Source organism: Homalodisca vitripennis, chromosome 2 (genome assembly GCF_021130785.1).
Source record: "Homalodisca vitripennis isolate AUS2020 chromosome 2, UT_GWSS_2.1, whole genome shotgun sequence".
Taxonomy (NCBI): Eukaryota; Metazoa; Arthropoda; class Insecta; order Hemiptera; family Cicadellidae; genus Homalodisca; species Homalodisca vitripennis.
Window position 1 is genome coordinate 124,037,881 of NC_060208.1, and position 12,081 is coordinate 124,049,961.

Sequence of the window (12,081 nt, forward strand, 5' to 3'; positions counted from 1 at the left end):
ATAGGCTTTTGTTACTTTATAAACTTTAAAATATTGTTCATATTTAAGAACATTTAGAGCTGGAATTAGTACATTAGTTCAAAATTTCACAGTCTAGCGAACTCTCATCTAGCATAGTTTTTACCAGCTGCTTCACAGGGAGTGTTCGGTGTCAAATTTTGACCATCCTATGTTTTGGGATTTTTTTAAGACTGATAATTACTTACCTAATCGCAGAAATCTACAACTGCGTATTCAATATAAATAGAATCAAATTGAAAATTTTACAAAATGTGTACACACAACAGTTGATTACATCAGAAATGCTCTTTTTAATTAATATTTCACAACTTCAGATATCGAGGTGGGATCTTTTTTGCTATTTCAAAGACCAGTGGGGCGTAGCCTGGAGAAATTTTTGAATAAAGGACAGACTTATATTCATCCCAGGAGCCCTAAGAATGTCAATGTCAAATTTCAGCGCAATCGGTTGAATAGTATATGCGTGAAATCAATACAAACAAATAAAGGCACTTTCGCATTTTGTAATATTACTAACTTACAGCCACCCGAGGTTTCTACGCAATTGCGTAGGTTTTGCACCTGTACGAGGGCTTTTGGTTCCAGTGAATTATATTTCGATGCCAATGTAATTTTACTTTATTCACTTTATTTTTAGAATAGTCCGTTCCAAGCTTGATTTAGCCTGGTTTTCAGATAAAGAATATTTTTATAACAGATCAAAGAAGCCTGACGTTAACTTTACAAATATATAATAAATCAAGTAACGTTTAATAAATAATAAAAATTACTCCATGATGGTAATAATGGCTCCTATTTATAAATTTAATTTTGGACGATTTAATATTTCTTTATATCGTGAGGGATACTGTGAACAACAACAAAATAATAAAAAGACGCTATGCGTACATATACTTTAGTAAAACAACATTCATGCTATAAGTTCAATAAGAGATTTACTTTTAAAGAAAAATATATAATAACTTAAAATAATGTTTGATAATGTTTGACTGTTTAATATACTAAACCATATTGTAATTGCAATTTAAAATTTGCAGGCACTTTCATGTTTTATCTTATAAATTAAATTTTTAACTCCTTAAATTTGTAAATCCAAACCGTTCTTGAATCCACCTGTAGACACACACACACAAATAATTTAATTAAAATCGATCCAGCTGTTTAGGAGTTCAGCGACATACAAACGCACAAAAAAAACAAAACAATATATAATAATACAATATATCATATATATATATATATATATATATATTATATATATAATATATATAATTTCTATACTGAAAGTAAATATAACAAAAGAATGGCTAAAACCAAATCAGTGAAACCTATTTTTGAAGGTTTTTTAAGGAATATCAATAATAAATGTTACATAAAAATAGAAGTTCTCATAACCTGTTCAGAAAAATTTAATATATTAACTTCCAGTGCTAAATCTTCAGAGTATTGATATTTTTTGTTGTGGCCGTTCCACATTATAATGATATTGAAATAAGAACCTTGTTGAGATTCAAGTTCAATGTGTGTTCTGAAATAAGATTTGTAAGAGTAAGGAGATTAGGAGAAATTGTAGGATCGTAATTTATTTCAAAGATGCTGGAAAAAACGTGTTCAGTTTATAATTTCTTTGGGCTGTATTTTGTCATGTCATAAAATTTCTTATTTAAAGATTGCGAGGCTCCGACATTTTTATTAGAGTTCATTGTATTCCTTATATTCCTTGGATTAAAACCAAATTTAAAATAAGAGGTGGTTTAAAGTGTGAAAAAGAGTTATACTTTTAAGTGACTGGATTCATTATATTGAAATGTTTTTATACTTAAGCTTTGTTGATAATTAAAAATTGCAGCTTTTCTTATTGTAAAAACCGTCTAGTAACACAATAGTAGGAGTTAAAATGGAGATTTGTTTTAACCTGATTTAAAATGTTCTAACACGTTAATTTACTCTCCAGTGCATACATATTAAATAACCGGGTTTTTTTTTCATTTTAGCCCTAGTTATAAAATCGGCTAATATAATATTTTACAAATTTTTATTCCTTGTGGGAGTGACAAAAACTCCCAATCTTTCTGTTGTAGGGGAAGTTATCGTAAAAGGCAATGACTTTAAAACAATATTTCATCCTGAATTCGATTTTACCAACTTACGAAATAAGTAAGTTATGGTTTATTTGTTTTAAGTGATCAGAAAACTTATTGATGTTTATAATAACAGTCACAATCTTTGTTGATATTACATTGCTAAGCTCTGGAAATTCAAAACAAGCCGCCTTACTGTTGACGAAGCCTCCTAAAACAAAGAGTTTCTAGTTGAGTATTTGATCATAAAGCCACGGACTAGATTCCACCACTCCATTTATCACACTACTCGAGACGTCAGAACCAGAGGGTTCTATCTGCATTTTAACAAATTTTACAGTAGAGCGTTTTAAAGTTTAAGACCTTCTGCAGGGCAACTTTATATTGTACTGAAAGAAATTCTTAGGTTATAAATAATCAACAGTTTGTTAGTGTTTACAAAAACCCCAGTTTATTGAAATATTAGTAAAATACAATTTTTTAGGCATTTTTAAACAAAACAAAACGTGCAGATGGAACCTTTTGTCCCTGAGTACAAATCAATATTTAAAGTCCAAAAGGTCCTTAATTCAAAACTGTATTTAAATAGTCTACATCAACTGTAGGCATCCATTTCATCATAGATTTTATGTCTTTAATCTTGTCTGAAGGTAATTTCTTCCTGTCTCGCACTACGTTTGCTCCCCAGAGAATTCTCGGCAGAGTAGTTGTTGCTCGTCCTGTAGATCTGTTCGACTTATTTTTTTTTCACCAAGTTAATGCTAGTTCCAGTTCCATGGTTCCAAAGGATCATGGCTGGTTTTAAACTTTACTGATAGTAAATTAGATTGGCAAAATTGAAGTTGGCACACTTTTAGTATAAGGGCAATCTTGATACGCAAGGTTCTTGCTTTGTGCTTGGAAGTCGAAGAAAGTCATTTGTCAACATTTGGATTACTGAATAAGGTGACTTTTTATTAGATGCGATGATTACTCTTAAAAGAGAAACAGGGGACCAAACCTCAGTTACTTTGAGTGCCTTTTCAATGTTGGAATGCACATTATCTCTACTTCTGTATGCATGAATGGCCTGGAGTAGAATATTTCATTGGTTACTCGTTCAATGTGTTTATTTTTTGCCATAAATAAAGAAATGGCATATGAAATGACAGAGTTTCTGTTTTGGGGAACACAACTGTCACTCCACAAAAATATAATCTTTAACATCTGGAAACGCTGAACTTATTTTTTCCATTATTTTTACCACTGCACTGGCAATATCATTCCCAGAACGACCACAAAGCGCTTCATGCCAAAATGCGCAATAGCCTTTTTTGTCTTTTGAGCAATGTGCAGTTAAGTTGTATACGTTCAACTTTCTTTTGTAAAAAAAACAGCTTACGTTAGCCCTAGGTAGCGCTATAACATTTTGTAAGTCAAAACATACAACGACTTCATTACTCTCTCGGTCTTTTTTTCTTTCATTTCTCATAAATGTTTTATTGAACATATGATCATCATATTTGGCAGCAAGCTCTTCTGTCATTCGATTTTTTTTAGGGACATAGAGTATTCTTCGCACAAGTCACATCTGTCGGACTTGGGTAGCAAAAAAATCCAAATTATATTCATTATTGAAATAGATCTATACATTGATATGGATAGAGGTTTCACCTTAAGTTCCTTGCAATGTTCAAGGTACATGTCAAACATTCTACTGATATTTAAGTCAGGGCTAAGATATTCTTTTGCTGTTTTTGCCCTGCAGTAATGGGACTCGACTTTTGCAAAAGATTCAATATGTTTCCTAAGAATATCTTTATCAGCTTTTTGCGTCCTGTCTTTAGTTTTTTTTCCTCTTTCGTCCGATTTCGGTACTTCACTTGATTTGTCCTTATTATTGTGAACATTGTAAATGGTCTTCTGACTCACTAAAATAGTTTGGGAGAAAAAAATGTTTACAAACTCTAATCTTTTCGTTGTTTATATGTAAAAAATATGGAAAAGGAATTCTTTTTCTGGGGATTATTTTTCACCTTTGTTCTTACTGACATTTTGCACTCTGTATTTCTTAGTATGAAATGATATTTTTCATTTTGGTCTATTTTATAATAGCTCAGCATAACAGCTTCACGCTCATCTTTGCTTACTTTATTACTACATTTAAATTTAAATTTGCAGTCTAAGTGTTGAAGGTTCTTTTGAGGAAACAATCTTACCACATGAGCTGGTGTATGATCTACCCGTTTGTCGCCTCTCCTTCCTAACATTTTTCTTCCAATTCTTCGGATTCCGCTGTCTTTTTCTAGTTTTTTTCTTTTCCTTCATCGGCGTTAGTTCATCAGAAGTGGAGTCTTTTTCTGATTCTGTTTCACTGTAAGGAACTAGAGATCGATTTATTTTTCCACTTTGGTTCACTGTTGGGCTAACATCACAAACAGAACTATAGCTTCCTTCATTTTCCAGAGCTGGATCGGTATTGTTCGTTTGGGCTTCACTGGAAGTTTTATCCGTGTCGTCTGCATCAAAACAACCTGAAAATAAACAAACGATGTGTAGAACATAAAGCCAAAAGTCAACGATAAAGCTTTTTTAAAAGGCCAAAGCATAAAAACATCATGTTTACATAATAAGTTTACAGTAGTTTTTAGTTATTCTCTGCAAGATGGAGACATACTAGGCCTACGCCATGGTTAAAACTTCAAGTTAAGTAACAAGAATATTTTATGATGACTAACTTTTGTTTATAAACCGTCAAATCATTGTTAAAATATAACAGTTAACCCACTAACTGGCAGTTGAAATGCGCGCCGAATGTCATAGATTTTTTAAAGCGATTTTGCAAGGGTTGACTATAAAATCCGTCAAAAAATAGTCAATTACTGCAAAGCTACCTATATTTGATATTAAAATGACCACAGATATAATCTAAACAAATCTAAAATAAACAATTATATATTATTCATACCTTTTACAAAGTCTTCGTCGTTTTGGGTTTGGTGAAAGAATACAATCCTCTTCGCTGTTACTGTCGTCAGGTGAAGGTATATATTCATCATCACTATTGATGTTTTCTATTGACAAACTATCATTTAAACTGTCATCAATCCATTTATTTATGATATCACCATCCATTTTAATATGTTTACAAACACACAATGAAATTACTTTTAACACATTAACACGACAACATAACCTTACCAGCAGTGAAACAATACTATTCCCAGCTGATGCAGATAGAAACTGTCTGGTTCTCAAGTTTGCCAACTTATGCAGATGGAACTATATTTCCCTGCTTGTAAAATATTAACTGTTCATAAATTACACAAGATTGTGTTATATATTAGTACAAAAAAGGCTTAATGTACACATTATACAATACAATAAAATGAAAAATCAAAAAAATTGCAGATGGAACCCTCTGGTTCTGACGTCTCGTACTGTTAGTAATAAAAAAGAAGAAATTAACACATTTATACGATAAATTTACACATTTTAATACGTTACATATTGTAATGATTTACTTTCAATTTAACTGAGAAGAAGATATAACGAAAAATCCCAGAGTGTTTCGTGACCTGTGTAGTAACAACAGACGTCTGCACCAGAGAGCGGGTATGAGGGTATTAAATCTTAAATAACAGTTTTCTCTGTTTAACATTCCACGCCAGACAACACACTTATCATGGAAAAAATAAAAACCGAGTGTCGTCGAAATCTATTTTAGTCAAAGCATTTGCCAAAACTTTTTGTGTTTATGCTTGCAAATCATTCCTCTTTTTTTAAGTTTACTAGAGCTTTCAAATGTATTATTTCAAATTAGTTATAACTGACATGATTTACGTAAGTTATTTAAACATACCTTTAAAATTAAATATTAAGAGTGTGAGGAGATCATTTAAAGTTAACTCTATTTTTCTTCAAACCCAAGGATATTAGTTTAGACAGCTGAATTTGTCTGTTAGTGCAGTCAATAGAAAATATCAGACTGAAATGTATTTTATTATGTTCACGAACTCGTAAGAATATATCCACAGTAGAACCAGTTGATACAATTATTTGCAACGCCATTCGCCATTATATCCAGAGTCATGGCTACATATGCCGTACGTTTTTCTCCTGCCTCCACAAAGTGAGCCAAAATATTCAATATACACAGTCCAATAATTCTTGTAGTAAATAAGTGTTGCATCGTGGTACACAATATGAGGAGGGAATATAATTTCTTTTCAAAGTGTAAAGGAATATTGCTGATTTATCTTAAAGGATTAAGTAAGCTATACTTGGTGTTTCATAATAAATTATTAGTTATTAAATGATACGGTTGGTACATTATATGGAGATGGATTTAACATTTATTAATTTAAACTCTTTTAAATATTAGCCTATGCATAATGCGAAAATGAATTTTATACAGTTCCTACATGATTCTAAACGTTTCCTATAGGTCTCCATTTCCCAGTACTTTTGGGATCCCTTCGGTGGTTTTGGCTGCACACTATTATCTATTATCTGTTGTTTATAGACTGTTTTTCCATCAGAAGAGCATGAGATGGTTATTACATACTAGATTCTGCTGATCGCGTAAATAAAAATGTACTACAGAACTTATAAAATTCACGCAATCATCATGATGCTCTATGTGCGGCTGTCTGGTCCTATGCTGCTTGGACTGTGGTACCGAAAGAGTTGTTTGGCTGATGCCACAAGCTTGATATGGTTTGTAAAAGACGTAGCATATTGTGCGATGGAGTGGGCCATTGCCACTCGGGTAGTAAGTGGCGTTCATGGTTCTGTAGTATGCGTGTTGCGAAAATAAATAAGAGTAGAGTGCCACCCCCCCTTCCTACGTCTTTTATTTCATCCTGTACAAATTCATCATCATTTTAGTTGATACAGTAGCAATGTACAAAACGCATTTCAATTTATTGTATAAACTTGACGATCAGTAGAAACTGGAGCAGAGGTAAAAGATGACACTACGTTGGCGAGACCGATGCGTTGTAATCCCTCAATGACAACACGTAGCTGTTAACACATAGCCATGTGTAATATTGACGGATCGCCATCCAATGTCAATGAGTGCAGACAGGTTCTCTAACGAAACTTTTTACAATGACAAGATATCTACTGCATTTTACAGGTATAAAATAACGATTAACTGTATTTACTGTATAAAATTATTTTTGTTTCAACATCTGCTTGCTACACATGTTTGATTTAAATTAATGAATGATTATGATAAAATTGCAAATTTTTCTGCAGTGCAAAGTCATCTATAATAATCAACCGACTATTATGTACTGCAAACCATTAAAAATTAAAAAAGCGTTTCGTCTTATTCCGCGAGCACTTCAAGAATGTTCACGGTTAATCAATCACAATAAAATGTGAGAAATTAAATTTACATAAATTTTTCTTTGTGGATAAAACAGTGTATAAACATCTTAATTATGTTACTAAAACTACCTTCAATGTTATTACAAAACTATCTTAGTACCATAATTATAAACTGAAAATTTCAACTATGTATCGTATATATTTACTAGCCGAGAACGTCACGAGAGCAGTAGAACACACAGTTGAGACTAACTACATTGGTATAATGCTGGAATATAAACTATCTTGCGATTTGAATAGTCATTTTCTCACAAAGAGTCATTTGAATTACAAATAGTCATCTACCACTTTGATGGCAATGGTAATTTGCTTGAAACACTGCAAGATCTGGTGGGTTCGTATCAGAAATGATTGTGTCACATATGAAATAAATAATTCATGAATAAATTTCATTATTCCAGTCATTACCTGATCTGTTTTATATTATAATTTTGTAATACAATAATGATCACAAACTGATTCCTTTTGTCGCAAAACTTTTACAGGATGATCCTAAAAATCTCTTGGCCTTCAAAATATGTATCAATATTTTACATACATTATCTCTATAAAATACTCTGGATTGCAAGTACATTAACATAGCAACTACACAAGTACCCTTAAAGCCCTAGAAAAATAATGTTTCCACTGACACATATCATTAGTTGAGATATAATCTTTTTCAAAAGATGTAAAATTAATGTTAAAGAATTACTCCACAATTATCTTTTAGGCTTTTTAGTTTACTTTTTATTTGTGGGTTGGGCATCTGTGCTCAACATTCTTTATGTGAAACTGTTTTAAATCTTTTTTAGGTAACCAGTTCAGTTTTTTAAATGCACCCAATAAAACATATTATAGAGAAGGCAATCAACTCGTAAAAGTACTGCTTATCTAAACGCTATGTCCAGAGCATGCTAATTAGTGTTCATTGTGAACTATATCTTTTTGTGTGGAGGCTGACTACACCATCAAATATATAACTCCTGAAACATGAATATTACGTAAAGAAAGAAAAATAAACGTTTCCATGAAATATAGCAACACAACATTACATACAAACTGTAAGAAAAACTACTCCTCATTAAATCTGATTATGGTGTAAGTATAGAACATTGAACTCAAATTCCATTACTTCTACCTGACTAGTTTACAAAGGAAATAACACATTTATAAAACTTAACATAAGATGAAAAACGAACTAAAATGCAATTGTAAAAATTTTGTCGCATTGCCATTTCGTTATTTTTGTTATTATGCCATAGACACTGTGATGGAATACGTTTTTGTAAAACACACTACACGACATTTCTGAAAAAATCTCATTTACTGCCAATGCATATAGGTTCATGTGTGAGCATGTTGCACAGTAAACCTAATAAGTTACAGGAGATTCTAAAAGTTTTATGGCATCAGAACTGCTTCATTTACGTTGAACAGGTAATTTATATGCAAATGGGATCTGACGGGGATTTGCAGACCCAATTTCCACAGGATTTTTGCCACGCTATGTTAAGTCATAGGGCATTTATAGCCAATGATAGTCTTGTATTTTTCCTGTTTCACGGTAATAAAAACTATCTTACATAAAAATAGTGTATGCAATCAAGTGATATATTACTAGTGGCCAAATTCACCGTCATTATTTTGTTAAAACAAAATTACAACTAAACTAACGTATAGTAAATTTATTTTATTCAGCGTCACTTTTTATTCCTAAACTTTTATTATCCCATAAGTATTGAAGTACTTTTTCACAACCTAATAATAGTATGAATGCGGAAAACCCTTAATTTATTTGTCTTGCTTTCACGCGAAAAACTATTCTACTGAATGTACTACAATTTTACATGGACATTCAGAGGATCCCTACTATTCTAATAGGCCAATTCTAATTTCGAAAACCCACCGGGCTATGCTTCACCACCGGGTCTCTAAAATTACTAAAACTCCCATATTGGTCTTCCATAAATGTAATAATGTTCTGTGCCAACATTTATTATTTATATAAGACAACACAAACCAGATGTTTAAACTAATTGTACCACTATTTTATTTTTTTATTTACGAGTATAGTGTCAAAGCATTACTATATGATAATAATAGCACTTCTTATTTCAAAGTTTTCTACAACCGCTGTTGAGCAAAAATTAAGAAAATATTTAGGAAAGAAATGTACAACTTTTATTAATACTGTACATTTTTAGCAAGTATTAAAATACTAGTAACTATCTAAATTTTGCTGTAATCTAAATATTATTATAAAACGAATCTTAGATGTCTTTTGACAGAAGTAGGTATCTCAGACCTGTGTACGTATGTATATATTGATCGGGAAACATGGCAAAATAAACCAAGAAACAAAAATACTGAAACTGGTTGATAAAATACATGGAATTTTAGCCAATGCAGTGCAGAGGAATTGCGCATTAAACCGCGGGTAAGTACTAGTACAGATATGTAGGTTACTTTCGGGTTAGCATTTATGGATGTGTAAAAGCACACGACTGGTTTCTTAGTTCAGTATGACTTAGTTTATTTGGTCAAAAATATCTACAGTCATTTGGGACTGGAACACTTGCATGGGTCAAATAATGTAGTGAAAATTTTCTATTAGAACCCCATTCGATGTAAAAAAAGTTAAATATTCCTACACGACTTTAAAATTTTACTTTCTATAACTCTTATAGTTAGGTACCACTATAAACATAGAAAAAACAAAAGTAATGTATTGTCTACCAATTTCATAAAATAACCAGTTTTTAGTACGTAATTTTTCTAACTATAAAACCACTGGAACTTTTATCTACATAATGCATACAAAAACCGTAGACAAATCTAGTATGTGTAGTGATTTATTGTATAGTGAATTAACAGTAAAAAACTATTTTATAATAGGAAAGAAAGCCACTACGTCCGATTACAGCACCGACTGATACAAATATAGACTATGTAACCACTAATCTGCTGTACAGTTTCCCTGCTGTTATGGTTATGGAATTACTATTATAACTGAATAGTAGGAAATTGCTATTAATATAATTCAAGAAATCCCATTTTATGTGGATAGGCCCAATTCGTAGCAACCGTTCGGCTCAATATTTTTATAAGTGAATTGACATCATCTAATAATACTACTAATAAAATGCATAGTAACTGTATGAATAGTACATGTTTAAATTTGATCTATTTCAAATTAGCAGTTTCCAGTAACTTAGGAATGTTTATAGGAAACAAACATGACTAGCCGTATGAAAGTGATAGGTTTCTAAATAAATGTATGTGAAACTATAGACAAATCAACAAAATGCCAAACACTTTTTTTCCTGTTTCCATTTCCTATTTTTGCTGTCCCATAAACTAAGTATGATGGGCTTACTTGTTGGCTGTATTTTACAGTAACACGAAGGTTGCAAAGCAAATCGTAACAGAAGGCTGCCATTTATTACCTGAACCTGAAACGTGTTTACAAGAACTAAACAGAAAATGACAATAGAATGAACTAGACGTGAATCCCTGTTCCGGAAAATATCACACTCCTAGTTGAATAAGTGGCATAAAGGCATTCTAAAGAATTACTAAAATGCTATATAAAGCACTTCTATGATTATATTAATTATTAAAATAAAAAATGTTATTAATAAATGTCTAATGTTTTCTTTCTCCAACAATGCATAATACTTTTTACATTTTTTGAAATTACAAACATGCTTAAAGATGTATATTTTATTATTTACAGTATACTTAACACTATATATACTGATCCATATTTTCATCAAGATTTCCGCAATATATCTGTATTAGCATGATTGTGGTTTGAATTAATTAAGCTTGCAATGTATTTGTTGGGTAACAGGAATAAAACGTAATATACAATGTCAAACTCAATCTACTGCGCCATAGTTAATGTTCATGCGATTGCACTCGGAATCAGTAAATATCCATTGGATGCATTATTGGCACCGATCCTTGATTAACGGGACAGAGTTAACTGGAGCATGGTGAAATGCAATGATGGGTAGTAAATATATATTAACATGTGTTTTAGTTTTCAGATAGATGATTTCCAAGTTTTCCGATAATTTTATATGTTTCACGAAAATGAAAACTTGTTGGATACATATATACTATGATTATATTGTTATTTTAAGTAATCCCCCCCCCCACCCCCCCCCCCCCCCACCCCCCCCCCCCCCCACCCCCCCCCCCCCCCACCCCCCCCCCCCCCCACCCCCCCCCCCCCCCACCCCCCCCCAAAATTACTTTTTTATCTGGTAATAAATAAATTTGTATGTGAATTGTACTGACCTGCTTATGTATTTGCTTGTAATATTTTGTGACCAATAAACTATTCTATTCTATTCTATTATGCTGAAATAACTGTATATTTACCTTGAAATAAGATTAACTTTCTAATTAATCTAACATTTAAGATAAATTGTAAACTATCATTGAATGTAAAGTTTAATTTTATGGCTAGTTTTGACCTTCAATAAATATAAAGATGCCAAAGCAAAATTTTAGTTCTGTGTTGATAGAGATGGTAATCATCATCAGAGAGTAGTTCCTGTTATTTTTTATGTTATTTCAATTAATTTCCATTATTTTTCTTATATTTCAT